General features: G+C 44.0%; 1 protein-coding gene across 1 annotated transcript in view; it reads right to left on the bottom strand.

The window, feature by feature from the left end:
* Positions 1-26060, bottom strand: part of LOC124718893 (carbonic anhydrase 2-like) — a 216463-nt gene that overhangs the window by 47517 nt on the left and 142886 nt on the right. The gene's annotated exons all lie outside the window — the stretch shown is intronic.

The following is a 26060-nucleotide window of genomic DNA, read 5'->3' as shown; positions in this document are numbered from 1 at the left end:
TGGTTCGCAGCTGTGGCGACACCTACAACGTGCTGACATGAGGAACGTTTCCAATCGATTACTCATACACAAACAGCAGTTGACCGGCGTTGCCTGGTGAAACGTTGTTGTGATGCCTCGTGTAAGGAGGAGACATGCGTACCATCACGTTTCCGACTTTGATAAAGGTCGGATTGTAGCCTATCGCGATTGCGGTTTATCGTATCGCGACATTGCTGCTCGCGTTGGTCGAGATCCAGTGACTGTTAGCAGAATATGGAATCGGTGGGTTCAGGACGGTAATACGGAACGCCGTGCTGGATCCCAACGGCCTCGTATCACTAGCAGTCGAGATGACAGGCATCTTATCCGCACGGCTGTAACGGATCGTGCAGCCACGTCTCGACCCCTGAGTCAACAGATGGGGATATTTGCAAGACAGCAGCCATCTGCACGAACAGTTGGACGACGTTTGCAGCAGCATGGACTATCAGCTCGGAGACCGTGGCTGCAGTTACCCTTGACGCTGCATCACAGACAGGATCGCCTGCGATGGTGTACTCAACGACGAACCTGGGTACACGAATGGTAAAACGTCATTTTTTCGCTCGAATCCAGGTTCTGTTTACAGCATCATGATGGTCGCATCCGTGTTTGGCGACATCGCGGTGAACGCACATTGGAAGCGTGTATTCGTCATCGCCATACTGGCGAATCACCTGGCGTGATGGCATGGGGTGCCATTCGTTACACGTCTCGGTCACCTCTTGTTCGCATTGACGGCACTTAGAACAGTGGACGTTACATTTCAGATGTGTTACGACCCGTTGCTCTACCCTTCATTCGATCCCTGCGAAACCCTACATTTAGGCAGGATAATGCACGACCACATGTTGCAAGTCCTGTACGGGCCTTTCCGGATACACAAAATGTTCGACTGCTACCCTGGCCAACACATTCTCTAGATCTCTCACCAATTGAAACCTTCTGGTCAATGGTGGCCGAGCAACTGGCCAGTCACTACTCTTGATGAACTGTGGTATCGTGTTGAAGCTGCATGGTCAGCTGTACCTGTACACGCCATCCAAGCTCTGTTTGACTCAATCCCCAGGTGTGTCAAGGCCGTTACACGTCCAGAGGTGGTTGTTCTGGGTACTGATTTCTCAGGATGTATGCACCCAAACTGTGTGAAAATGTAATCACATGTCAGTTCTAATATAATATATTTGTCCAATGAGTACCCGTCTATCATCTGCATTTCTTCTTGGTGTAGCAATTTCAATGTCCAGTTGTGTAGAAACAGTGAACGGTTCAAGCTTAAGATGTACATCAGAGCGAACACATATAGCCGCGGCGTAGTGGTTGTGTCGTCACGGTGTTAGATTCCGAAGGTGGAGATGATTGTTCAACCGTTTTTTCACGAAAGTACGAACTGTTCGACTGGTCATTTACGTGTCTGTTCGCAGTATTCAAATTCGTGTCTGCGTCGTGGTTTAACGTCTGTTTGCAACTGCAAGGAAGGGACCTCCAGACGCACATACCTCCTATTTGTTCTACACAGGTTCCCCATCTTGCGTTCCGAATTGGAAATTGTGACTTGAATTCCTTTGTTATAACATAGTTCACACCCGCCTATTTGTTGCTCTCATTTGTTTGGGAGCTCTCTGAGCCATCTCGACTGCTCTCACTATGCAGCACGTTTATCAAAAAGAATCATCCGATTTCGTACGTTAGATTTCTGAAACTAATACACATATACAACAGATTTTGTTTTTTGATGAACGGGAAACTAAAAAAAAATTTTTTCATACGTTTTCATAGGTGTTCCATATGCCCTCTTTGAGATGCACGGCATATGTCAATGCGGTATTCAAATCGTTCCCACACTGCAGCGAGCATGTCCTGAGTTAAGAAAATGGCTCTGAGCACTATGGGACTTAACGTCTGAGGTCATCAGTCCCCTAGAACTTAGAACTACTTAAACCTAATTAACCTAAGGACATCACACACACCCATGCCCGAGGCACGATTCGAACCTGCGACTGTAGCGATCGCGCGGTTCCAGACTGTAGCGCGTAGAACCGCTCGGCCACTCCGGCCGGCTGTTTTGAGTTACAGCTGCTGTTATGCTATGTCACTGTTCGTTCATTGTTGTTGGTAACGGAGTCACATACACAGAATCTTTTATAAACCTCCACATACAGTCAGGTGGGGTGACCTTGGAGACCAGTAATGTAAGGCTGCATCGTTTGGTCAGTGCGACGCATCTACCGTTCAGCAATCCCTTGATTAAAAATTCCCGCACTTGCAGCTACCAGTGTGGCGGTAGCCCATCCCGTTGGTAAAAGAAGTCGTTCGAACGAGTCGTCAGTGAGATGCACGCTTGAGTCTCAGGACGTGCGCCGGCTGTGCGCATTAGTTATTTCAAGCGTCAACTTCGCTTCGCAATTTCTCGGGATGCAATTGACTTATTGCGATGCAATTTATGATTTTTCATGCTGTTGATTGCATACGAAATAGTAGGGGGTATCCATTTAAAAATACACAAGTTTGTGTCGAAAATAGTATTTGTTTACGTTTTAAAATTTCGCATAGTATTTAGTTTCCTAAGCCCCTGCCGTACGATCATGCTGGTGAAAACCGTTTTTGAATATCTATTGTTGTTCCAGAGATATCTGAGGTGGCAGAGTTAGGTGAGACACCACATATATATATACAGGGTGTATCATAATTAATGGCGTTAACGCATACAGTTGAAAGTACACAATACTAGAAGCCAAAGAGTCTCAGTAAACATAGGGTCGAAAATGTATACCCTAAGAGCTACGAGCAATTTTTCATCTTCGATACTGTGAAACAAATCTTTGCTTTCCATATTTTGGGAAGCGGCAGTATGGGCCCAAACAAGAAAAAATCGTCTATTAAACATGTGCTCTAAAATGCATACCTTAAAACTTATGAGCATTTGTTCATTAGAAGAGTTATGTTTCACAGTATCGAAGATGAAAAATTGCTCGTAGCATTTTGTCGCAGAAGTCTCAGTGGTACCGACCGACCGCCCCGTCATCCTCAGCTTACAAGCACCGTTGTTTACCGGCCGTTGTCAGTGTTTTCGTGACCAGTGTCGCTACTTCTCAGTTAAGTGGCTCCTCAATTCGCGTGAAAGGGGCCGAGTGCACGCAGCTTGCCAACAACACTCAGCAGACCTGGACGGTGATGGATCCAAGTCCGGGGCAACCCTGACAGTACTCAACTTTGGTGATCTGACGGGAACCTGTGTCACCCCTGTGGCAAGACCATTGTACAGAGCAATATCTACAGGTATTCTGAACGTATACTAATGAAGTCGAAGAATGCCACATGCTTCAGATGCACGCCATCTCCCTCCTGTACAAAGTTGTGAAGCCCAAATGTAAATATGCTGGTTCTGCGCACGAGAAAATTGAGGATCTCTCGAAAACCAGTCATTAATTGTGTGATGTTTTTTTTTAATGACATAAAACGTGATAATGATAGTTAAAGACTTGCATCTTACGAAACAGTGCCGCTTCAAGGTATTGGCAACCTGAGGATCCATCAAACATAGATTGTTCTGAAACTTGGCGTTGGCCTGGCAGATTAAAAGTGTGTGCCGGGCCGAGACTCGAACTCGGGACCTTTGCCTTATGTCTGTTTTTGCAAAGCGAAATACAATCGTCATAACTTTCAAACGGTTTGCGCTACGGTGTTCAAACTGCATGGTGGGAATTAGTATGCGGTGTAAGGCTGGGTTTAGCGACGAAGCCCACTTTCATTTGGATGGGTTCGTCAATAAGAAAAATTTCGGCATTTGGGGCCCTCAGAATCCGCATTTCGCGATCGAGAAGTCTCTTCACCCTCAACGACTGACTGTGTGGTGTGTAATGTCCACTCACGGAATAATAGGTGCGATATTCCTTGATGGCACGGTGACTATCGAACGGAGCATGAAGTTTTTCGAAGATGATTTCATCCCCTTTGTCCAAAGTGACCCTGATTTCGACAATATGTTGTTCATTCAAGACAGAGCTCGATCACATCGAAGCAGGAGAGTGTCTGATGTCCTGGAGGAGCGCTTCGGAACGCATTCTGGCTCTGGGTTAACCAAAGGCCATTGGCAAGGGCCGCGATTGCCCTTCTTATTCTCCGGATCTAACACATGCGACTCCTTTTTGTGAGGCTATATTAAAGACAAGATGCACAGCAATAACCCCAAAAGCACTACTCAGCTGAAAATAGCCATTCAGACGGTCATCGACAGCATCGATATTCCGACACTTCAGAGGGTCATGAAGAATTTCGCTATCCGTCTGCGCCACATGGTCGCCAGTGATGGCAGGCATATCGAACATGTCAAACCTAATTCCGAATATCTCTAGTGACGTTTATATGTTGAATAAAGTGTGTGCACGGCATAGTTTGTAACAAATTTACGTTTTTTTTCGTATAATTCAATGTCACCCTGTGTGTATCAGAGTTACTATTAATTCTCGTCGCAGATGTTTGGCATGCTAGAGTCTCATCTCCTAAAAATGTGGTTCAACTTCAGCCAACAGCGCCGTGTCGTCAGCGAGTTTTATTCATCAGTCCTTTCCCTGCCGATAGGTGTACATACCCTTGTCCCCTTCGAAACATGAGAAGAGGGGGTGGGGGTGAAAGGAATCGTGTTGTATTCGTGGAGTGTTGAAACGGGTAGATCCGCCTGTAGGGAAGAGAGCGTGTGGAGAAGCCCTTGGTTGGCGACCTAGACGGCTGCGGTGTCCTCGCGCAGACCTGCGACCTCCTGCACCGGCCGCAGCTTCCGGGCCTCGAACCGGTTCCTCCGGCCACGAGGACGGCGCAGGTGTCCGCTACTGAGAGGACCTGGCCGCCTAAGGCGTGGGTGGCTGCCCCCGACACAGACCGCGCTCTGTCCCCCCTTCCCCCCCCCCCCCCCCCCCCTCTCTCTCTCTCTCTCGTGTGTGTGTGTGTGTGTGTGTGTGTGTGTGTGTGTGTGTGTGTATGTATGTGTGTATGTGCGTTTGTGTGGCAACGGGTAGCACGGTGCGTGGCAGTACGCCGTCTGCGTCTCATTAGGCCTTGTACACACTAGTATACAAAGTCGATCGATTTTTCTATCCAGGCAGTGTCTACAGACAATCGATCGATTTTGTATATAGACAACTGAGAGACACTTCTTGTCTATAGTCACACTTTTGCAACAAAATCGCTCGCGCTATTCGTCCACGAGATTCAGAGGGCCATAGACACGGGTTCCCAGGTAGATGCCGTGTTTCTTGACTTCCGCAAGGCGTTCGTTACCGCTCCCCACAGTCGTCTAATGAAAAAAGTAACAGCTTATGGACTATCAGACCAATTGTGTGATTGGATTGAAGAGTTCCTAGATAACAGAACGCAGCATGTCATTCTCAATGGAGAGAAGTCTTCCGAAGTAAGAGTGATTTCAGGTGTGCCGCAGGGGAGTGTCGTAGGACCGTTGATATTCACAATATACATAAATGACCTTGTGGATGACATCGGAAGTTCACTTAGGCTTTTTGCGGATCATGCTGTGGTATATAGAGAGGTTGTAACAATGGAAAATTGTACTGAAATGCAGGAGGATCTGCAGCGAATTGACGCATGGTGCAGGGAACGGCAATTGAATCTCAATGTAGACAAGTGTAATGTGCTGCGAATGCATAGAAAGAAAGATCCCTTATCATTTAGCTACAATATAGCGGGTCAGCAACTGGAAGCAGTTAATTCCATAAACTATCTGGGAGTAGGTATTAGGAGTGATTTAAAATGGAATGGTCAAATAAAGTTGATCGTCAGTAAAGCAGATGCCAGACTGAGATTCATTGGAAGCATCCTAAGGAAATGCAATCCGAAAACAAAGGAAGTAGGATACAGTACGCTTGTTCGCCCACTGCTTGAATACTGCTCAGCAGTGTGGGAACCGGACCAGATAGGGTTGACAGAAAGAGAAGATCCAACGGAGAGCAGCGCGCTTCGTTACAGGATCATTTAGTAATCGCGAAAGCGTTGCGGAGATGGTAGATAAACTCCAGTGGAAGACTCTGCAGGAGAGACGCTCAGTAGCTCGGTACGGGCTTTTGTTAAAGTTTCGAGAACATACCTTCACCGAAGAGTCAAGCAGTATATTGCTCCCTCCCACGTGTATCTCGCGAAGAGACCATGAGGATAAAATCAGAGAGATTAGAGCCCACACAGAGGCATACCGACAATCCTCCTTTCCACGAGCGATAAGAGACTAGAATAGAAGGGAGAACCGATAGAGGTACTCAAGGTACCCTCCGCCACACACCGTCAGGTGGCTTGCGGAGTGTAGATGTAGATGTAGATGTAGAACTTTTGACTCCCGTTTGAAGACAATGTCCCGCAACATTTAATAATGTGGACGAGTTGGTAGGCATGGCCACCAGTTATTCTCTTTACGCCACGGAAAACGCTTTGTCAATTTTTATTACCTTTTTTGTTGTTACACATCAGCTATCAAGGTATTGTCAACCGAGAAAGTCCCGCAGGTGAATAATTCTCAAGTGGCATAATGTCTGTGGGAAGTCAGTAATCTCTGTACATAAAAGGGAAAGTCCTGAGTGACTGAAGCATAATCACTCAGCCCAAAAACAATAACGACAGAAACTTGAAATTTGGAGATAGTGTTGATCTTCTACTGTAGGTGTCGTTTAGTAGCGAATTTTCGAAATTCCATCGGTAGTGGCGAGAAGAAAAGGTACGTCGGTATTAGGGAATTTCCAACCCAGAAATACGAAAATTTGGTTTCTCGTTCAGAATTTTTTTAAAACCATTTTAAGGTTTAATAAGTAAGGTGTTAAATACAGGGTAAAAGTTTATTTTTAAACTAAATCGTTATTAAAGTACTACTAAAGCATTTGTAGAGCCACGTCTATCAAAATTGGTAAATGACTTCTCGGTTAGAAATAAAAAATACATGTTTGAAGGAGTTTTTTGGGGGGGGAAATTGAACTCATATTGGGGTGAAATAGGGGATGGAAAATTTTATGAAGATATTTTGGTAAATTAAAACACATTTAATGATATATCACTTCTGAAGAAATATGTCATCGGATGAAAGTTTCTATGAAATATCACCACAAGAAGGAAGGACTAAAAAAGGCTTCGGTTTACAGCTACCAGAATGTTCAGATGTATATCCACAAAAGACTACGATTCCAAGACTTTAATTAGCGTCAAAAAGTTTAATGGTGTACGGGAAGTTGTCGTCGTTGAGTGACTGTAGGACGATACAACATAACTTGGACAGGATTTGTGATTGGCAGCTAACTCTAAATATAAATAAATCTAAATTAATGCAAATGAATAGGAAAAAGAATCCTGTAATGTTTGAATACTCCATTAGTAGTGTAGCGCTTGGCGGAGTCGCGTCGATTAAATATTTGAGCGTAACATTGCAGAGCGATATGAAGTGGGACAAGCATGTAATGGCACTTGTGGGGAAGGCGGATAGTCGTCTTCCGTTCATTGGTAGAATTTTGGGAAGATGTGGTTCATTTGTAAAGGAGACCGCTTATGAAACACTAATACGACCTATTCTTGAGTACTGCTCGAGCGTTTGGGATCCCTATCAGGTCGGATTGAGGGAGGAAATAGAAGAATTCAGAGGCGGGCTGCTAGATTTGTTACTGGTAGGTTTGATCATCACGCGAGTTTTACGGAAACGCTTCAGGAACTCGGGTGGGAGTCTCTAGAGGAAAGGAGGCGTTCTTTTCGTGAATCGCTACTGAGGAAATTTATAGAACCAGCATTTGAGGCTGACTGGAGTACAATTTTACTGCTGCCAACTTACATTTCGCGGAAAGACCACAAAGATAAGATAAGAGAGATGAGGGCTTGTACAGAGGCATAAAGGCGGTCATTTTTCCCTCGTTCTGTTTGGGAGTGGAACAGGGAGAGAAGATGCTAGTTGTGGTACGAGATACCCTCCGCCACGCGCCGTATGGTGGATTGCGGAGTATGTATGTAGATGTAGATACTGCAATCTCTGAACAACATAATAATTCCATAAAAAAAAATCTATCCGCACAGACCATACAGTCAACGCGAGTGAAGCAGCGTGCGCTGATCGGAGCAACAAGAAACAGTTTATCGAAGAGCTGGCCAAAAAATATTACGTAGCACCGAGTGATACGTAAAAAGTGCTGTCTTGTACTTTCAAATCTGAAAGTAAATTACAGCCGAAAAGAGATGGTATCGACAAACCATTCACGTTTCCACCAACGGCTACTCTTTCGATTCTTACAGTGTCCATCATTATCAATGCAGAAGGCGCGAGTTATTCACTTAAGAGCGAAAGAAACTGATGCTCCTACCTAACATAGTGTAGGGCCCCCACGAGACGCAGAGGTGCCGCACCACGACGTGGCATGGACTCGACTAATGTCGGCAGTAGTGATGGAGGGATTTGTCAACATGAATCGTTCAGGGTTGTCCATGAATCTGTAAAAGTACGAGCGGGTGGAGATCTCTAGTCAGCAGCTCGTTGCAAGGAATCCCACACATGCTCAATAATGTTCATGTGCGGGGAGTTTGGTGACTAGCGGAAGTGTTTAAATTCAGAAGAGAGTTGCCAGAGGCTCTCTGTAGCACTTCTGGACGTGTGGGGTGTCGCATTGTCCTGTTGGGATTGCCGAAGTCCGTCGGAATGCACAATGGACATGAATGGATGCAGGTGATCAGACAGGATGCTTACGTACGTGTCACCTGTCAGAGTCGTATCTAGACGTATCAGGGGTCCCATGTTACTCCAATTCCACACGCCCCACACCATTACAGAGCGTCCGCCAGCTTGAACAGTCCCTTGCTGACATGCAGGGTCCATGGAAACATACGGTTATCTCCATACCCGTACACGTCCGTCGGCTTGAAACAATTTGAAACGAGACTCGTCCGACCAGGCAACATGTTTCCAGTCATCGACAGTCCAGTGTCGGCGTTGACGGGCCCAGGCCAGGCCTAAAGCTTTGTGTCGTGCAGTCATGAAGGGTACACGAGTGGGCCTTATGCTCGAAAAGCGCATATCGATTATGTTTCGTTGAATGGTCTGCACTCTGACACTTGTTGATGGTCCAGCGTTGAAATCTGCAGCACTTTGCGGTAGGGATCCACTTCTGTGACATTGAACGATTATCTTCATTCTTCGTTGGTCCCATTTTTGCAGGATCTTTTCCCGGCCGCAAAGGTGCCGGGGATTTTATGTTTTACCGGATTCCTGATGTTCACGGTACAATCGTGAAATGGTCGTATGGGAAAGTCCCAAATTCATCTCTACCTCGAAGACGCTGTGTCCCATCACTTGTGCGCCGACGATAACACCACGTTCAGACTTACTTAAATCTTAATAACCTGCCACTGTAGCAGCAGTAACCGTGCCAGACACTTTTTTTCTTATAAAGGCGTTGTCGACCGCAGCGCCTTATTGTGCCTGTTTACATACCTCTGTGTTTGAGTACGCATGCCTATGCCACTTTTATTGACGCTTCACAGTATTTCTGATTTGAAGACACGTTGTTTTTCTCAGAGATGATTTCGTGGGGCACTTGACGGGATAATTTTAAATTACACGTCATCATCTTCGTGACTACGTCGGTCTGCGATTTATTGCATTCCTTTGTCCACTGGACATTTGTGCAAGAGAACACCGTTTCGATGTTGGGACTGGAGCCCGGAATTGCAAATTAATATTCTGGCAACTTGAGTCATTCCTTATGAAAGTCTGAATTATGCTGTCTGAGCACGGGCAGGTGCGACGTGCCGCTGCATCGCGATTGGCATTGGCTGGTCGGCAAATTGTACGGCTTCTCTGCGTCGCTCGGTCTGCTCATAGAGTGCTTGCGATACCCTGCGTTAGGCTCGTTCGGCATATAAAGAGTAACATAGGACTTTTCCTTCTGTAGTGGTCAATCCAAGGATTGGTTTCCAACAGCTACAATGGCAGCTTGTCTCCATTCTGTGCGTCTTTCAGCTTTTCTCTTCATTTCTTTACAGGTGTTACATCCCACATCTTTCACGATTTGATCCATGTACCTCAGTCGTGGTCTTCCTCTTGGTCTTTCTCCCTCGACATATCACTCTATGATTGTGTTCAGGAGTCCTTTATGTCTTAATAGACGGCCTGTAAATTGCACTCTTCTTTTAACAATGAAACTCCGGAAGCTTCTCACCTGCTCTTTCCAGAACCACTTCGTTTGTGACATTGTCGATACATTTTATTTTGAGCATGCGTCTATAGCACCACATTTCAAAAGAATTTAGCTTCTGGTCTTCGTCTGCCCCGAGAGTCTATGTTTCACACCCATAGCATGCCACACCCCACACATATGATTTCAAAAATCTTTTCCTGATTTCAAGGCTGATGCTCTTAGATGTCTTCTTGTTAAAAGCAACCTTTGCTTGAGCAATTCTACTTCTCACTTCTGCCTTGCTCCTTCCATCCCTGGTAATATTATTGCCCAGATAAGTAAATTTATCAACTTGTTCAAGCAGTTCATTGCCTACATGAACTTGGACTTTCACTTGATCTTCTTTGTCGCATGCCATTACTTTTGTTTTTGCTTTATTAATTCTCATATTATATTCTTCACCCATAACTTTATCCATTCTATTCGGTAGGACTAGAAGATCTTCTTCACTTTCAGCCAGGACAGCTATATCATCGGCATATCTTATCATATCTATTCGTTGGTCATGAATTACTGCACCTGCCTGTGAATTTTCCTTACTTTTTTCAGCGCCTCTTCAATGTATACGTTAAAGATAACAGGGGATAGTGCGCAACCTTGCCGGACACCTTTCCGTATCTGCACCTCTTCTTGTTTTGTCCGTCCACGGATAACTGCTGTCTCGTTTTTGTACAGTTTCCATATCATTTTTCTATCTTTATGGTCTATTCCTACTTTTTGAGTACCTCAAACATCTTATCCCATTTAACATTATCAAAAGCCTTCTCTACATCTACGAAAGCTATGTATGTTTTCAGGTTCTTATCTAGTCGTTTCTCTATTATTAGTTTTAGAGCAAATATTGCTTCTCTGGTTCCTCTATCTTTCCGGAATCCAAACTGTTCTTCGGAGAGTGTAGCTTCGACTTTTTGTTCTATGCGTTTTAGGATAATTGAGGTTAATATTTTAGAGGCGTGAGTAACTAGGCTGAGTGTCCTATAATTTTCACATCTTGTAGCATTTGCCTTCTCTGGAATGGGGACCATAATGTTTTTCTCAAAGTCTGTAGGAATTTTACCCTGCTCGTACATGTTTACATGTTGAAAACAAGATTATACAACATATATATATATATATATATATATATATATATATATATATATATATATATATATAACATGTATAACATAGGACAGAGGCATAAAATAGCATCGGTTGGTATATCTGCAGGGTGTGTTAGAGTTCATATGACACTCTTCCAGAGGTCGAACAGGGAACTTAGTAGATCAAGTATCACATAGAAACCCCTGTTCGGGAACGTCACCCAGCGACGCACATAGCGTCAAATTAGTAGGAGCCGGTGCTTGTGGATTTGTGTGATTGTGCGATGATGTTACAAAATTGGTACGATGATGGGAAGGATATCTGGGATATCTGTATAAATTTGAGGTAAGGGTTTCTACCCCGGAAACGAAGGAGTCGAAAGTTAACACTGAACCGTCAAAGAAACTGGCATAGGTATGAGTATTCAAATACAGAGACATATAAACAGGCAGAATGCGGCGCTGCTGTCGGCAAAGCCTCTAGAAGACAACAAGTGGCTGGCACAGTTGTTAGATCGGTTACTGCTGCTACAATGACAGGTTATCAAGATGTGAGTGTGGACGTTGTGTTATAGTCGGCGCACGAGCTACAGGACATAGCGTCTCCGAGGTAGAGATAAAGTGGGGATTTTCCCGTGCTACCATTTCACGAGTGTACCGTGAACATCAGGAATCAAATAAAACATCAAATCTCCGACATCGCTGCGGGCGGAAAAAGATCCTGCAAGAATGGGACCAACGACGACGGAAGAGAATCGTTCAACGTGGCAGAAGTGCAACCCTTCCGCAAATTGCTGGATATTTCAATGGTGGGTCATCAACAAGTGTCAGCGTGTGAACCATTCAAAGAAATATCGTCGACGTAGACTTCCGCAGCTGAAGGCCCACCCATGTACCACTGATGACTGGACGACACAAATCTTTACTCCTCGCCAGAGCCCGCCAACACCGACAGTGGATTGTTGATGATTGGAAACATGTTGCCTGGTCGTACGGGTCTCGTTTCAGATTGCATCGACCGGATGGAGATATAAAGGTATGGAGACAATCTCCTGTATTCATAGGCCCTTATGTTAGCAGGGGATTGTTCAAGCTGGTGGAGGCTCTGTACTGGTGTGGGACGTGCCCAGTTGGAGTGATATGGAATACCTGATACGCCTAGATACGACTCTGAGAGGTGACACATACGCAAGCATCCTTTCTGATCGCCTGCATCCATTCATGTCCATTGTGCATTTCGACGGACGTGGGCAATTTCAGCAGGACAATGCGACACCGCACACGTCCAGAATTGCTACAGAGTGGTTCCACGAACACTCTTCTGAGTTTAAACACTTCCATTGCCACCAGATTCCCCAGACATGAACATTGTTGAGCGTATCTGGGATGCCTTGCAACGTGCTCTTCAGAAGAGATCTCCACCCCCTCATACTCTTACGGATTTATGGACAGGCCTGCAGGATTCATAGTGTCAGTTCCCTGCAGCTCTACTTCAGACGTTAGTCGAGTTCATGTCTCGTTATTCTGCGGCACTTCTGCGTGTTCGCGTGGCCTTACACGATATTAGGCAGGTGTACCAGTTTCTTTGGCTCTTCAATGTATAAACGCAAACCATTCTGGTATCTCCGACAGCGGAATACAGTACATGTACCGGGAATGTTGTTGCTAAGTGTAACATTGTTGGGTAGGCAGCTTTCAGAGGTGATAGTATGGACAAAAATAAGAAAAAAATCCAGTAAACATGAGCTCTATAATGCATACATTGAGAGCTGTGAGCACTTGTTCAATAGAGGAGATGTATTTCACACTAGCGAAGAGGAACATGTAGTCATAGTTCCTCAGACATGTATTCTAGATCCCACGATTACGGGTCATTTTTTCTTATTTTCGTCCACACTACCATCTCTGAAAGTTGCCCACTCTACAGTCTTAGCAACAACTGTACTGGTACATGTACTGTATTCCACTGTGAGAGGTATCACATCGGTTTTCGCTTAGAACTTCCGGCTCGTTCGTTTCCGGTACAGGAACCCTTACCTCAGATTCATACATTTATGCTTCTGCATCATCCCGCCCTGTGTGTACATATATTTACAGGCCCCGGCACCTATAACTTTGACGGTGTGTAGTGTCGTTGGTTGAAGTTTCTGGACATGAATTCCTATGTAAAACTTGGTTCACTAAGTTCCCTTTACAATCTCCAGAAGTCTGTAGTATGAATTGTTTCACACCCCGTACGTATCTTTATGATATATCTACTGATCTCTCCTTATACTTAACCCTTACGCTTCGGTCTTTAGCTTGATATGACCTTGGCAGAGCTTTTTGTACCTCACCGCTAAAAAAATAAAATCCAGACGTCTGATAATCATAATCTCGTCTCCTTAGCGTAGTCGTGTATAAAGTTTTACATCCGTCGAATTTGTTCCAAGAGCAACAGTTGCACTGGCTTGCAGATGTTCAGCGTATGTCGCAAGACGAGGGAAGAAGGCGAGAGGGCTAAGAAAGGCGCGGGATAACAGAATACAAGGAGAAACAAGAGCAGTGAGGAAGGTTGTGGTTAGCGGGAGGGGGGGGGGGGGGGGGAAACGGCAACAACGGCCACAGACTCCGTGATTCTAGTCTGGTCTACGCCGTAAGCCAGCTGACAGTGCGATTAAATAAGAAAGTACCGGGAACAAATTACTCATAGTATGCTTAGATAAGAAGACGCTGCCGCCTCGTTAGCGTTTGGCTATAACGTAAACGCGCGGCGGCTATCTTATATTGTCATCGCGCAACACCCATTGTCCATCATACAGAAGCGGAAAGTTTCTTTCCGGGACAGCGAAGCCCAGTCGTAGTCTTACGTATCGTCCATTAGACTAATGAGGCACCCTTTTGTCTTCCTTTTGGTCTTTTTGAAGTAGTGCGCCAGTTGTGTTGAATAATGCAAACTCGCCGCCCCGCTACGTCAGACGTCACTGGACTTAAACGCTCAACTCATTAGACTCCCGCGTCTCGTCGCCGACAGACGGACGTTAAGCGTCACCTGCTGCGTGTCTGCTATGGTTGCGCTTATTTTTCAACTTTCTAACCGTTTAGCTCCAACTCCTCCTATTTTGTTACAATCAACAACAAAAAAGATATGTTCAAAATTTTAGCTCAGTCGGACAACTACAAGACGCACCTCATTGACAATAAACTTTCGAACGTTTGCTACGTCAATTTTGTTGCAACTTCTCTTTATCTTATACTAGAAATACTTATCTTTAATAACCCTGTTTTAAGACTTCAAATAATCTCAATTCATAGTCTCTATTACAGGTTAGACACGAGGAATAACTCGAAACATAGAGGGGATACAGCAAAATGTTTTAAATAAAAGTTGTGGTTGACGAAGAGTGTCACACATCGCTACTAACGGATGTCATCTTGAACGTGATTTTCAAGGTGATTTGGAAGCTATAGTGCTTTTTTTTTTTTTTTTTTTTTTTTTTTTTTTTTTAAGAAAAAGTGGGAATCCTAAAATTTTATAAATAAAATGGCACAATGATCAAGATCGTAGCAAGGTTCAATGATGGTCAGACAAGCGAATATGTTTTTAGATCTAGTAGGGATTTAACAGAATAGAGTAGGCATACAGCAAGCTACAATGTTAGATACAAACTGGAACGAGCATTCGCAGTAATGGGAGGCTAGGGGACTCATTCAACGACTTGTAAATCAATGATCTACGTTTTTTTTATATTTGATCTGTCTAGCAAATGCCACAGTAAACATTTATACGCTGCGATGTTTTTATTTTTTCCAATAAATACGTCAACTGAAACTTAAAGTTCGAACTTCTGCCTGCTTTTTCCAAATCCGACGTCACAAATAGGGCTTTCCATGAAACAAAACTCAACTTTCGATAATTACGTATATGACTCCCCATATCCTTTCGAGTCTGCATCTAAAATTGTATTTTGCTGTATCCATCCTCTATTCTGAGGTAATCCCTACTAGAACTAAAAACATATTCGCTTATTTGATCTCCACTGAACCTTGCGATGTCCTTGAATAATGTGTCTTTTTATACGTAATATTTGTCGCTCTTTCCGAATATTAAATCAAATGTTGGGGTTGTCACTTAAAAAGATCACTTAAACCTCCTAATCAGCTTGAAAATCACATTCAAGGTCACGGCCATTAGTAGCAATGCGTAACCCTCTTTACAACCTACAGCTTTAATCTGCAACATTTTCCTGTATCTCTTCTCTGTCCCCAGTTATTCTCCATTGTAGATTAAAATTGTCCACCCTGCATATTTACATACTAGGCATATTTTTTTAAAAAAACATAAAGAATATCGTATAAAAATCTGAAGTATATTTGTCAAGAATATCAAAATATATACCCTTTGTCCACCCGAATGTTCATTAGAGGAATCTGAAGTAAATCCTTCAAGAACTTTTCGAGATTCGTGGTAACAACGTTTTCCTTTGTGTCTTACATATACACTGAGGCGCCAAAGAAACCGGTATAGGCATGCGTATTCAAATACAGAGATATGTAAAAAGGCAGAATACGGCACTGCGGTCGGCAACGCCTATATAAGACAACAACTGTGTGACACAGTTGTTATACCGGTTACTGCTGCTACAATGGCAGATTATTAAGATGTGAGTGAGTTTGAACGTGGTGTTATAGTCGGCGCACGAGCGATGGGACACAGCATCTCCGAGGTAGAGATGAAGTGGGGATTTTCCCGTACGACAATTTCACCACTGTAGCGTGAATATCAGGAATCCGGTAAAAGATCAAATATCCAACATGACTGCGGCTGACAAAAGATCCTGCAAGAATGGGATGAAGGACGACTGAAAAGAATCTCTCAACGTGACAGAAGTGCAACCCTTCGGCAAATTGCTGCAGATTTCAATGCTGGGCCATCAACAAGTGACAGCTTGCGAACCTTTGAAAGAAACATCATCGATATGGGCTTTCGAGTGGATGGAAGTGAGCGGGTATGGAGACACCCTCATAAATCCGTGGACCCTGCATTTCAGCAGGGGACTGTTCAAGCTGGTGGAGGCTCTGCGATGGTGTGGGACGTGTGCAGTTGGAGTGATTGGAACTCCTCATACGTATAGATACGACTCTGACCGGTGAAACGTACGTAAGCATCCTGTCTGATCACCTGCATCCATTCATGTCCATTGTGCATTCCGACGGACTTGGGCAATTCCAGCAGGACAATGCGACACCCTGCACATCCAGAATTTCTATAGAGTGGCTCCAGGAACACTCTTATGAGTTCAAACACTTCCGCTGGCCACCATACTTAGCAGAAATGAACATTATTGGGGGTATGTTGTAAGCCTTGCAACGTGCTGTTCAGAGGAGATCTCCATCCTCTCTTACTGAATTATGAAAAACCATGGAGGATTATGGTGTCGGTTACCTCCAACGCTACTTCAGACATCAGTCGAGTCCATGCCACGTCGTGTTGCGGCACTTCTGCGTGCTCGCGGTAGCCTTACACGATGTTAGGCAGGTGTACCAGTTTCTTTGGCTCTTCAGTGTATGTTTACCTATTTTATGACTCTCCAGTAAGTTTATACAAACACGTGCGTATTAGAATGCAACGTTGTGTCATAGTTTCAAAGTAGTCGACCGACTACATTTCGTGTTTTATATACAAAGTTTCAAGGGATTTCACAGATTTGCCGTACCTATATCAATTGACACATTGTCTCAGTGCATTGCACACACACAGAAAATATCAAAAATTTCTTTTACACACATGACAAGTGCTCCATTTGTCTCCCCTTACTGATTCCGCACATATCAAGATGATAGTCAAGTTCTGACCCACGTTCGGAGGGCACGCCTCTGTCTAGAATTGCAAGAGTCGCGGTTGTGTGTGGCCGGCCGGCACGCAAGAGGTCGGACATGTTTGCGTGACCTTGTTGGGATGGTGACAGACGCCTCGCCCAACCACTCGCCTAGCTTTTGTTCATCGCCAGGTTTCCGTAGACGAATATCTGCGACGCTATGGTTTTCCGCCAAAAGAAACTCAATGACCTCTCTCTGCTTGGAACGTTCTTACATTGCAGTTATTTTGAAGGTTACTGGAACTTCATGAAACTATAAGGGCTGAAGCGGGAATGCTCGACGATCTCCCACAACAAAGTCCCCATTTTTCCAACAGAAATTGGCCGAGAAAAAAAAGTTTTGCATTACTTACTGAACGCCCTTGCCCTTTTACGGACAGTTTATTTTTAAATGATTACCAGTATTTCTGAAATGTATTGTCAATAACTGTTTCGTTCAGCGTTTTAAAAAGCAGTAGTTGAAGATATGTGCCTTTTAAGAAACAGTGTATTACAGCATTATTGGGCAATCAGATTTAGAAACTTTGAGAAGAAATTACAGTTAGACCTGGAATCTCCAAACACGTCTCCGACGATTGTCTGGTTGAAGCCATATGCGACACTCATCGGTGAAGAAAACGTGATGCCAATCCTGAGCGGTCCATTCGGCATGTTGTTGGGCCCATCTGTACCGCGCTGCATGGTGTCGTGGTTGGAAAGATGGACCTCGTCACAGACGTCGAGAGTGAAGTTTCGCATCATGCATCCTATTACGCACCGTTTGAGTCGTAAAACGACGTCCTGTCGCTGCACGAAAAGCAACATTCAACATGGTGCCATTGATGTCAGGGTTCCTCCGAGCCATAACTCGTAGGTAGCGATCATCCACTGCAGTAGTAGCCCTTGGGCGGCCTGAGCGAGGCCTGTCATCGACAGTTCCTGTTTCTCTGTATCTTCTCCATGTCCGAACAACATTGCTTTGGTTCACTCCGAGACGCCTGGACACTTCCCTTGTTGAGAGCCCTTCCTGGCACCAAGTAACAATGAGGACGCGATGGAACCGTTGTATTGACCGTCTAGGCATGGTTGAACTACAGACATCACGGGCCGTGTACCTCCTTCCTGGTGGAATGGCTGGAACTGATTGGCTGTCGGACCCCCTCAGTCTAATAGGCGCTGCTCGTGCATGGTTGTTTACGTCTTTGGGCGGGTTCAGTGACCTCTCTGAACAGTCAAGGGGACTGTGTCTGTGATACAATATCCACAGACAATGTCTGTCTTCAGGAATTCTGGGGACCGGGGTGATGAAAAACTTTTTTTGATGTGTGTAAAGAATAAAAGTTTTTGAAATGTGGTCTTACAGAAGAATGCTGAAGATTACATGGGTAGATCATGTAACTAAGGAGGCGCTACTAGAATTGTAAAACTTCTGTAGACTAGGCTAAATAAGCGTACTTCATCTAGTAGTTTTGGTGAGTTAAGGTCGTAGCTGCGTTACCTGTGCTGCGTACTTATAGGGCGTTACCTCATAACGATCGCTTTGGGTATGCAATGAGTGTCTTACTAGATAACTCTAAAAACCCGAAGCTGTGAAATGTCTAGAAAGTGAGGATACATAAACGGCCGCATAAACCACGGATCATTTCTGTTCTACATGATTATGCTCCTCTCTCTTACTTAAAAATAAGCTGTACTTGTAGCAAAACTGATACTCTCAGTGTTTAATTCAGATTTTATTCGGATACTGTTGACCTGTAATGTATAACAGAGGGATATTGTAGCAAAAATAAGAAAACAGTACAGATTTGTCATTTAGCGGTAGAAAACGAAATTTCCTCAATAAAAAAGGAAACTTTAAAAGAATAAGCATAGAACAATAATATATCAGCATAGTTCCTCTATTTCGTCGATAGTATGTATATGCAACATGTCTCTTTTATTCAGTCGGCCGTGGTGGTCGAGCGGTTCTAGGCGCTTCAGCCTGGAACCGCGCGACCGCTACGGTCGCGGGTTCGAATCCTGCCTCGGGCATGGATGTGTCTGATGTCCTTAGATTAGTTAGGTTTAAGTAGTTCTAAGTTCTAGGGGACTGATGACCTCGGATGTTAAGTCCCATAGTGCTCAGAGCCATTTGAACCATTTCTATTATTCATAAACAACTATCACATTCTTCAATAATAACAGGAAACTCTTGCCTTTGATCATGATGAGTACGCTATTGAGAAAAACCTAACAATAACAGTAATACATATTCTTTATGTTTGCTCGTGTAAACTGTACTTGCATCAAAAGTAATTGCTCTGGTTACATAAAAACGCAGAATTCACGCGATCAACTAATGTTCATTAGATATAAAATGCAATTTGTACTCTGTAACGATATAAGATACAAAATGAACTAACACCGAAAGATTTGCGGTTCAGATTACGTACAAAACAAACAACCAAACAAACAAAAAGGCTGCCAGTTTCTCTCACTCATTCATTTATCTTTTTTTCTGCGCCAGTTCTACTAATACTACCGTAACGTACTATTTACTACGTCATTTATGTAGTGTACTAAAAATATCGACCGTAGTTTTGCTAGAGCGCAGCTCTAGGAGATGCCGAACAGAATTGCGGAGACAAGAAGTTTATGGTAGAAACTGACTAGAAGAAGGGATCGGTTGGTAGGACACATTCTGAGACATCAGAGGATCACCAATTTAATACTGAAGGGAAAAGTGGCGGGCTAAAAATTGTAGAGGTAGGCCAAGAGATGAATACAAGAAGCAGATTCAGAAGGATGTAGGTTGCAGTGGTTATTCGGAGACGAAGAGGCTCGCACAGGATAGAGAAGCATGGACAGCTGCATCAAACCAGTCTTGGCAGTGAAGACCCCAACAACAACAACAACAACAAAAACTCGGTTTGTTTTTATAGCCATTACTGCACTTGCGTGGTCGTCCCGGAAGAGAGCAGACGGCGCGACTGCGCGCACTGCTTGTCAGCTGCACTGCCGCCCCCGCCGCCCCCACTCCCCGCCTCGCCGCCCCCTCGTCTGGTGACCACCTGTTGATCCCCTCCTCCCGCTTCGCCTCGGATGTCGCGCGGTCAGCTGACCCGACATGTGTGTCGCCGCGGGTCTGATAGGTTCTGTACCTACCACGCTCTTGCTCCTTTCGGACTACATGTCTACACTGCTATTCACACGTAAGTGCCTGGCAGAGGGATCATCGAAACATATTCATTTTGCTTCTACACTGTTCCACTCTCGAGAAAAGGGCGGGAAAAACGCACAGACCAGTCTTTCCGTACAAGCTCTGATTTATCTTATTTTATTGGTACGCACCACGTGCTACCAATACACTGACGTTGCGCAAGTCACGGGACGGCGATGTGCCCATATTGCATGGGAGCTTAATTAAAAGGGAAATGACTAATATTAATGAATAAATGCAATAATTTTAGTAGCTGTGTGACCGGTTACGAAGTCTCGTAACCGGTTGTCCCTGACTAGTAGTAGCACGCAGTCTGACTGCATAAAATAAAAGTAAAGAATGACAAGGAATTTCCATTAACACAATAGATTAATTAAGTCCCCTGCAACTATAAAAGCTGCGAAACAACAAAGCACAAGTGTAACTGTTCTGTGTGTGGTAGTGTGACTCAACGTATATGTATCTGGCTCGGGTCTTTGTCAATACGACAAAATATTTTAAACACCATTTACAATGAACTAATTGAAAAACCAGAAATACTATAATTGCTCATAGAACCAGAATTAAAAGTCCAATAAATTAACACAAGCCAGATGCTTTGTTGACTGTACCTGGAGCAAGAGGGATCGTCATTAAAGAAAACTGTAATATCTTTTTACCTCATTATATATTGACGAAAATATTCCATTACACCAGCATCATAAATCAAAAGCCCATCTCCTTTCTCAAATATATTCTGACAATTGCAACTTCTTACCTCTATACATTACACCAACCGAACAACGTCTACTCTCTCGCCCAACAGAACACCAACTGTCCTCGACATCCTCTGAACTACTACTGCACCAGTGGAGGCGGCGGAATAATAATCTTCGGCGCAATCTCTGGCGCTGTGACTCAGTGTAGCCACCTTTAAATATACAGATGGCGATAGTATCGCGTACACGAGGTATAGAAGGACAGTGCATTGGCGGAGATATCATTTGTCCTCAGGTGGTTCACGTGAAAAGGTTTGGACGTGGAATGTTAGTTGGAGCTGGACATTCCATTTCGGAAGTCGTCAGAGAATTCAACATTCTGGAATCTACAGTGTCAACCGTGTGCCAAGAATCCCAAATTCCAGGCATCACCTCTCACCACATACAACGCAGTGGCCGGCAGCCGACAGCAGCGGCATTTGCGTAGAGTTGTCAGTGCTAAGAGACAAGCAAGACTGCGTGAAATAACCGCAGAAACCAATGTGGGACTTACGACGAACGCTGACAATCGTAACTGCATGCTAAAAAAAAGATTGGCTGGACACTGTTAATACGCTGTCAGTTTTAGTGCTGTGTTTGTTGTTGTGGTCTTCAGTCCTGAGACTGGTTTGATGCAGCTCTCCATGCTACTCTATCCTGTGCAAGCTTTTTCATCTCCCAGTACCTACTGCAACCTACATCCTTCTGAATCTGCTTAGCGTATTCATCTCTTGGTCTCCCTCTACGATTTTTACCCTCCACGCTGCCCTCCAATACCAGTAAAGCTGCATGCCCTCGGGAAAAATTACGGCTGTAGTTTCCCCTTGCTTTCAGCCGTTCGCAGTACCAGCACAGCAAGGCGGTTTTGGTTATTGTTACAAGGCCAGATCAGTCAATCATCCAGACTGTTGCCCTTGCAACTACTGAAAAGGCTGCTGCCCCTCTTCAGGAACCACACGTTTGTCTGGCCTCTCAACAGATACCCCTCCGTTGTGGTTGCATCTACGGTACGGCTATCTGTATCGCTGAGGCACGCAAGCCTCCCCACCAACGGCAAGGTCCATGGTTCATGGGGGGGGCGGGGGGGTTAGAGCTGTATATTTAAGTATTGAGTTATTATTAGATATTCTGTACAGCCACAAGCTAGCAGCCTGGCTATCCCCCCTTAGAGCAAGAAATGAAAGGAAAACGATACACGCGCTGCAGTCATGGTCTGTGCGGCTGGTTCCTGCGGAGGTTCGAGTCCTCCCTCGGGCATGGGTGTGTGTGTTTGTCCTTAGCAGTGTGTAGGCTTAGGTTCAAATGGCTCTGAGCACTTTGGGACTCAACTTCTGAGGTCATCAGTCCACTAGAACTTAGAACTACTTGAACCTAACTAACCTAAGGACATCACACACATCCATGCACGAGGCAGGATTCGAACCTGCGACCGTAGCGGTCTCGCGGTTCCAGACTGGAGCTTCTAGAACCGCTCGGACACCCCGGCCGGCGTAGGCTTAGGGACTGATGACCTTAGCAGTTAAGTCACATAACATTTCACACACACTTGAACAACATTTTGAAAACGATACACGTTCAAGCTTGGCGATGACCACTATGCAGGCAATGGTAACTGCATGTAAGCGGCACAACAAAGGGTGTCTGACGGGTCCGTCGTTCGGTTTCGTCACATACCGCATTTGTCCGGAACGCTTCATGTCGACTTCCCTGTTGTTTCATTTCTGCAAACGCCAGAGACGTAACAGTTGTAGCGTCAAAACTGCGTTGTGGAGCTAAAAGTTGCAGTTTCTGTTGTCAGCACTGAGCGCCGATAACGCCAGCATTTCCCCTCACACTTCTCCGCCCATCGCAACGACTAATCTTGTCATTTAGGCTTTGGTTCATCAGTGCCAGCAACTGCTTTTGAAGAATGTTCATGTGAAGAAATAACACAGTAGGTGCTTTAAAAACTGTTTTTTTTTTAACGCGAATGATGCGCTATTTCTTCACGTCGGAAATCTTGTTATTTCATTCACACCGCCACCCACAGGGCAATTGGACATCTTCTTTTGTACTGTAATGGGACACGTTCGTCTAGCATTATCCTTTTTTTTATATAGAAGTAGCCGATACTAGGACTAATCTCGAATCTCGTGTAGGTGAACGTTATCTCAGCTGCTTCACTACAAGAATTTCATACCATTTTGTATGCGATGTATTATATTTCAGGCTAAAATGTATAAAAAGAAATTAATTTCTTACAATCGATGTGTACTAATGGTTAAAATTACTCTTCTTTTAGAAATATGTGAAATTAAGAGATTTGTGGCACACTTAAAATACATGTTATTAATTGCACAATCTAACGCTAATTATAAAAGTTACTTCCTGATTCATTTCTAAAATGTTATATCTTGGTGGTGAGTCTCCTTTCGTCAAGAAAGTATGTAAACTACTTTACTTTGTAATCTCTTTGGAATATTATAATTGCGTAGGCTTCTTGGGCCAGATTCAGTCGACATACAAGTTTTCTCGGTATGGTACCGCGTCATAATGTAAAAAAAAAAAAAAAAAAAACTACTGCTGCTGGAGATAAACCACGTTTCGGCCACGGTTGCAGCGGCCTTCTTCTGGGTCTTTGGAATATTGTGAATACCGCAGAATGTAAGTAGTAGTGGGCACGCCTCTGATGGAGACAGACGCGTTTTTGGTTGTGTCACTAATAATGTAATTTGTGGTGTGATAGAAGTGGAAACTGTAAGAACAATGCTATATTTAGTAATGTGACAAAGAATAAAATTCAAGAAATGTACAGGCAAATCTTCTTCAGTTATTTAGTCATCAGGAACCCACAACGTTAATTCAAAATTTCAGCCCCAAGAATGTACCCCTACACGCAAGACTTGGATCCAACAACAACAAGAGAAAATGAAGGTAAGTAAAAAGTTCTTCTTTTGTATATCGTACGCCTCCCAAAGCTTTTGAAAATAATGAAATTTAATGGTGAAATGTGGGAGGATAAGATTACAATACCACGCCCAAAGAGAAAGACTGAACTTGATGAAAGCTAAAACAATTAGTAACGCTCTTCACACACTGAAAGTAAAATTATTTCTTACTACAACTTCAAAAGAACAGCTTCAAATATTTTCCGAAAATTGTGAAAGAAATATAACATGAAATAAAAGTATCTGCAGTCGATATTGCTCCCGCAATATCTATATATCGAATGACAAACATCGATATTTTCTGGAATATGTATCGATATATCTAAAACGTTTCACCTGTCCTACTAGGATCCCTTCACTTGGTCTAGGTCGTGGTCGACATTTCGATGTTAGGACTCGCTAATACCGGACGAAATTGCAAAGACTTCACCTGTTCGCCACGCTGCTATTGGCAACACGGTTCGCCACGATGGCTTCCAGCTGCCGTAGCACCGGAACACAGATTGCCAACATCTGGAACAAAGCGCCAGCCAGCACGGAGGTTCAAAAATGGTTCAAATGGCTCTGAGCACTATGGGACTTAACATCTGAGGTCATCAGTCCCCTACAACTTAGAACTACTTAAACCTTACTAACCTAAGGACATCACACACATGCATGCCCGAGGCTGGATTCGAACCTGCGACCGTAGCGGTCGCGCGGTTCCAGACTGAAGCGCCTAGAACCGCTCGGCCACCGTGGCCGGCAGCACGGAGGTTCGTCGACAGACGCTGTTGCTCTACGCTGTATTTTGTCACTAGCGGGAATCGCAACAAAAGCGTTTGTAGTATTGATTCCGGAACGGTGCTTAAAGAAAAGAAGATAACAAGATGCTGCTTCAGGGAATGTACCAAACGAGCGACAGTTGTACACATTGAAAACCCGCCAAACGAAATGTTACGCTCGAATCGGAACCTGACGATTTCATTAACTTTCCAGGAATGGGTAGTGAAACTTATAATCAAAAAGTTTCCATCTTAGGGTGTTCCTGCAGCGCGTGTGCAACGTAGCGCGTCTCCGGTGCGTGTACATTGTAATGTGGGCGTGTCATTTTGATTTTTGTAAGTTATCTATGTGCATGTCAGACAGAGAGCAAGTTATGTTAGTGTTAAACAATCTTTGGTGTTGTTCCACAGTCTTTGCCTCTGCGCCGTCTGATACATTCTTAGTTGAAGTGTGGTAGGTGATGTGCGTATTCTGTAGCGCTGTGTTGACTTGTGATTGTATCTGTTAGATGAAGAAAGGTATATTGTGAAGGACAGCGAGGATGAATATGATGTATATACTGAAACGCGAAAAGAATATAATTTTTTTTTAAGAAGTAGTCTGAGGTAAGACTGCAGCATGTCGGAACGATTATTGTCAGCTAGTTAGCTTTGTTCACTTGCTCAGCTGAGAGAAAGACCACCCTACTTCCTTGAGTCATGCATTAACATGTTAACTGATTAAGCTCTTTGGTTTCTATAGGAAGCCTCTATAAACATTACATCTTCTTTAAATCATTATCACTTTTAAGCATAGTGCTGTTGAGACCATTGTTATGTGCAAAGCATCACTCGAAGATTTGCTCTGTCCTTCTGAATACACACTTCATTTGAAAATAGTTGTCTTGGAATATCATTTCATAGGATGAGTTACTCTCCCCATCACACTGTTTAAAGAATCTTTATCATTACGCAGTACCACATTGAACCACATGGTATGCAACAGTTTGAATATTGTTCGGAAATTTTGTTTGAAAAATAGAAATCTAGCTTATTCGCTGCCTGCTTCCTGTTTGCTGTTGTGCTTTCGAGAAACCTGCAACAATATTGCCAAGACGCGACGTAAGTGAAAATTTTGCTTAGGGCCAGATAATTGCTTTACTTCAGTTGCGCGTCTAATATAAAGCCAAGCTGTATTCAGACCAGCAAATATTTAGCTCAAATTAGGTTCTGTTTAGTGAGAGGTTAGTATTCGAGTCTAAGTTGGATAACAATTTGTGGGTACATAGTTTTGGTAACAGAGTGGGAGGTA

The sequence above is a fragment of the Schistocerca piceifrons genome, chromosome 10 (assembly GCF_021461385.2).
Source record: "Schistocerca piceifrons isolate TAMUIC-IGC-003096 chromosome 10, iqSchPice1.1, whole genome shotgun sequence".
NCBI lineage: Eukaryota > Metazoa > Arthropoda > Insecta > Orthoptera > Acrididae > Schistocerca > Schistocerca piceifrons.
This window is presented reverse-complemented; position numbering and strand designations above follow the sequence as displayed.